Source organism: Salvelinus sp. IW2-2015, unplaced genomic scaffold, assembly GCF_002910315.2.
Source record: "Salvelinus sp. IW2-2015 unplaced genomic scaffold, ASM291031v2 Un_scaffold9843, whole genome shotgun sequence".
Classification (NCBI taxonomy): domain Eukaryota; kingdom Metazoa; phylum Chordata; class Actinopteri; order Salmoniformes; family Salmonidae; genus Salvelinus; species Salvelinus sp. IW2-2015.
In genome coordinates, this window is record NW_019951101.1 from 1,380 (window position 1) to 6,624 (window position 5,245).

Genomic DNA, 5,245 nt, shown 5'->3' on the forward strand with positions numbered 1-5,245 from the left:
TGGGCCCAAGCTGACAAGGAAGAATCTCTCACTACACCTCTAAAGTCAGTTATTAAAACCAAAGGAAAATGTAAAACTGAATTTCTGCAACTCACAAAGCAAATGCTGTAGCCAATAACAGTGTATTAGGTGTCAATATTTCATAAGATGTTACTTCATGCTTTAAGTAAAGTGACCCAGACCATTTCTCCATTGCTGCTCCAGCCAATACTGTAGGCCTAGCCTAATCAATTAGATCCCCAGTCTAACTGTGGATTGGGAGCATGGTAATTACTGAARAATGGGAACCAGCAGGCTCCACACTTCCCACAGACTCACCCCATTGTGTGGGATACCCCTCTCTAATTCACAAACCCCCTGGATACTTACTACAGCACATTCAGAAAATAAACAGATAACACACATTTACATAACTAGATCATTAGACAGTTTCAAAACACCACACACACACACACAACCAAGTGTGAGTGCCAAAATATATCAAGGATGTGTGACACACCTTCAACTCTGATCACAAGACCCCACTTACTATTTGGACAGAGGAAACAGTCCAAGCCAGTGCTGCCAAACTGCATTGCAGAGAAACTACCACCAAAACTAAACATGAGGTGAATGGTAGAGAGACAGTCCAGTCATCTAGAGAACAGAACAGTAGTTCCCCATCTCAGTCTCATTTATTTCAGATGTTAGCGGTTTCACTTCTCATTAGAGCCCATGCCAAAATACCTGTGGTTTGAGATATTCCCAGAACATTCTGATGCAGACCCAACCCTGAACCCACAACAACCTCCCCAGACTCCCCCAGGCCCTGTGACGTGATGGAGGAATCCTCTGAGGAAGATAAATAATGTGTGTCAAAGGTTGGGACTTACACGCAGGAAGAGAACCACCACACCCTTCTCATACAGTCACATGGCACGCTGGTTCACTGAACATTTCCAGCAGAGGCATGACGAGAGAGAATGCTACAGTCGACTACAAACACACATTAATTAAGGCTCTGGTTTTAACCTATTATATACTGAGGTGAAAGAAGTGTAAAGACGGCTTATAGGGAATGGAGCTGCACGGTCCACTGACACAGCTAGCCTTGGATTTTAGCACCCATATAAATATTTGAGCAGCCTTTTATTGTTCCAAGATAAAAAATGAAGGGTCTAATCATATATGATTATTACCATTACAGAAATTATTTTATCCTTACTGAGCTGTGCTTACATTGGTTTTATTGGTTGACCATATAACTGGACCTGCAAGTGATTATAATACAAGTAAGTGTCAAATGACTTGCTGATAAGAGGAAGAGAGAGATGGACTGAAACAGACAGACACGGAGAGAGAGAAAGAGAGATAGAGTGATAAAGCCCTTTGAATTGAAATTGGGAGAGAGAGAGCGAGAGACTGAAACAAATAGACAGAAACACACACAGAGAGCCAGAGCGAGAGAGAGAGCGCTCTCTATATCACAGCCATTTGCTCCTCAGACCATCTTAGAAATAACTTTTCATTTAAAGTACGGCCTTTGTATAAAATGTGGTGCTCTAGCATACATTTTATTCTCCTGTATGGTTTTGTGTCCTATACCCATTAAAATACATACTTACCCTTCCCTTCTTCCATAGTCATGGTCCATCTATGACTATGTCTGAAGACTCAGAACGACGTGTTGGTTACTATTGAGATTTTGGAAAAAGCCCCAGTTCTCTTTTACCCAACAGACAGGGATAGGAAGTTGTGGTTCATCCCATCCATTAAGTTGTGATAAAGCTGACATCCATAAGAAGGCTACAGTAGCTTCTTTCAGCGCATGTCACTGAAGTCTGGGAAAACATCACTTTCAAAAGCCTTTTCATCCTGAGTTCCCAAGATTCCTCACAGGACGATTGGAGTGCTGCAGTGGGATTCCTTTTCTGCAGCCCCCCCTTCAAGACCCCTTCAGCCCCCTACCCTTCAAGACCCCCTCAACCCCCCCACCCTTCAAGACCCACTCAACCCCCGTTCCAAGCCCCTCACACCCTTCCAAGCTTCTCACAGCCCCCCTGCCAAGGTGATTGTGTTTTATTGCTTGATCAATTGTTTGCTCTCCGAGAGAAACACACACACACAATGACAGGCAGCTTTGCATAATGAGCACAGCATGCTTGGAGAAGGGCAGAGGGGGGCTGCGATGAATACAAAGGTCGCCAGCCTTGATAGGAAGCACTATCAATATTCTACCAGATGACAGGCCCCTCTAGAACAGCAACAAGAGTTGTGCACTTAAAAAAAAAGCATATTACAAAAGTCCACCATTTCACCAGGGGTCTGCTACAGAGGAGTTTTGGCATGAGTGCTCCCTCCCTCCATGTGTGGTTGGTTGGCCTGGGTAGAGCATAGCTCTCTCTCAGAGCTGAGCCCCTCACAGAGACCGCCCAGGCTGGCTTGGTGCCGGCTCATCCAGCCCCAGAGCCCTGCCTGCCTGCTCCCCATCCTGCACCATAATTACACCTTCCACTGGAAGGGCTGCTGAGAAAGGAACTGGGATACGCTGGGTTTAATACATGGGACACGCCCATTAATGCCTTGGCATTAAGCAAACCCAGCTGTGTCAACAGGGATCCAACATGGGAACAGGTAAGAGACATAGTAATGAAACTGGCGGAGGAAAACACACAAGAATATATTGTAACTTTTTTTTGCCAAAACTGTAACTTTAGGTATCATATTTGGAATCACAGTCATGGTTATTTCAATCACACCCTAAATGAGGAATGCCACAATCTTATCACCATAATCCAGATACTATCACACCCACGTTGATAACAACTTTCCCTCCCTTTACCCTGGCCAAGAACACAAGCTTTTTGTTGCCATTATTTACAGTTTGGTGGATTATTAACCAGAGTGGGGCTGGTTGTTCAGTTACACCATAAGGAGAAACAAGTCACAGAAGGCCAACCTACCTTCCGAGGTTTCAACTTGTCCTGTAAATCGTACTGTCCAATGCCTTTATAGCTGACTCCCAGCCACCACGGCAGGCCCTGCTTGTCCTGTTGGGAAGGCAAGGCAAGGCACACCAGTCATTAGGAGCAGCTTAAGTGGTACATTTTTAAAAGAAGAACGGGCCATTACTGTGGCAATTACCCCATTAGGCTAGCAGCACTAGCAACACAAGGAGAGATCAAATGCATTGAAGCAGCCCTAAAAAGCCACAGACCGAGTCATTTTAACAGCAGCGTTTGATGTGCTCAGACACCCTGCTTTAATGAGTGAGGTAGGAGAGCGGGGCTGGTGGGGTTGAGGCTTTGGGAGTGAGAGAGTTGCTGAGAGAAGGATCACTCAATCATTAGTTAACTAAGCACTGAGCCTGAGAAAACAGCCAGCTAAGGTCCCTGTCCAGACTCCAGAGGGAAAACGGCTGTATTTCTATCTGAACACACTACTTTTTTATATTTAAAAAATGTTAGCTAGATGGGAAAGCAAACATGAAAACAAATGTACAGATGTTTGATGCTTCCTACTGTAAGATACAGGGTTGATTTCGTTCTTACCTTTACTGGATAATAATGAACTCCATATGTAGGGAGGGACTCCACTAAGGCCAAATACCTTCAAAACGGAGAGGGACACGTTAGCAGTAATTCAGGCAGTTACACTTCATCAACGTCTGTGAGGCGCTGCTCTACAGAAGTTTGAAAGGGGTTTAAGCCCCAGTCAGTCATTCACCAGACACAGTCATTTACAGTGGCGGAGCCATCGATTTCTTTACAGGGCCTTGGAGAATCAATTGATCAAGTCAAGGGCACAAATCATACAGCCGTGTGTAAACGACCTCACTAGGCTAAGCCCTCCCAGGGAAAACAGAGTGGACCTCTGTCACACACTGCTGGCTGCCCACAGCATAGTAAAAGTTCGCTGTCCCCTAATTAATGACACATTCTGGCAGTGTGACAGCAACCCCTTTCAAACAAAAACACAGGAGTAGACGCTACAGAGGACTGCAGYGTGTGTTGGACTGATGAACGTGCTGAACTAGAGGTACACAGCAGCTCATTTCCTCCATGCACTTGACCCAGATTAACATAAAAAGGCCCATTTATTACATGACTTACTGCACAATTGCTTGCCCTCTGCTGAGGCCCTTCAGGTTCTCATAGTGCTCGATCACTCGGTCTTCACTGTAATAGAGAAAAATAAAAGCCGAAATGAATAATAAGCCATTACTGATTGTAACATATCCCCAAACAGAGACAAGTGGTGAGACAGTCCTTCCCTGACACACATTGTTCCTGTTCATGGAGAGAATTCTGTCTGGCCTACTGGCCTGACCATGGTTCTCATCTCCTCTCAGCTCACACACACGACCCATCTGCTCACACACACACGGCCCTGTAATTCCAATCTGCCCATTAATCCATACAGCTGCTGTTCATCAGTGGGCTGGGCTGCAGCCACAGATGAATGCTGAGGCAGATGAACAAGATGCAGCAGCATGCACTCAGACAGACACAGGAGCTGTTAACCAGCGGCTGGCCTGGCCGTCTCGTTCTCTCTCCCTCCTGTCTAGCCCAGCTCCCATGAGGACATGATGAAGTCAGCACCACCCTGGCTGTTCATGATGCAGCCAGACATAATTAACACAGAGCACTAATTAATACAGCGCATCGGAGATAAACAGCCTGGCAGGACTCTGGGTGTACCTCCACCTCGCTGCCCACACCAGCTCATCTGCATGGGAAAATAAGTGCTTTGTGCATCCAGGTGTTAGCTACAATTAAAAAGCCATTTGATGGGGATAGGGACGGGGTGAGGGGAGGATTGGTATTGACAGGACTGCGGTCTGATATCTATGGGACTGTGTGTAATCCACTTGGATTAATACCCCTTGTGCATTTGTGGTTAAAGTGTTGTTAATGTGGCACTGCTTACCAGTATACCAGGGAGGGGTGCTCCCTCAGGATTCTAGTGGGTAAAACCGGGAGCTTGTTCAGGTCCGACCTGGAGCTTTCAACACTGTAAATACAGAAGGATTGAGACATAATGATCAACTGAATTAATTCACAAGAACAGTAACAGTTGTATCTTAAAAAGGCTCATTTACATCTCCAATAGGGCCAGGGGGCATTTTAAGGCTCCATAATAATAACACTGCTGATTGATCAAAAGTTTTTAAAAACGCCGTTATTAGACTGTCATTACACTATTAGACTGTCATTACATTATTAGACTGTCATTACACTATTAGACTGACATTACACTGTTATAC

The 5,245-nt window shown here is 45.2% G+C and overlaps 1 long non-coding RNA gene across 1 annotated transcript; it reads right to left on the reverse strand.

The window, feature by feature from the left end:
• Positions 1 to 2,000: 2,000 nt before the first annotated feature.
• LOC112079840 (uncharacterized) lies at positions 2,001 to 4,994 on the reverse strand. The gene is made up of 4 exons (XR_002896072.2): positions 4,909 to 4,994; positions 4,092 to 4,157; positions 3,531 to 3,588; positions 2,001 to 3,029 (listed from the first exon to the last, which is right to left on the reverse strand). It is a non-coding gene; the product is annotated as an uncharacterized lncRNA (long non-coding RNA).
• Between the last annotated feature and the right edge of the window lie 251 nt (positions 4,995 to 5,245).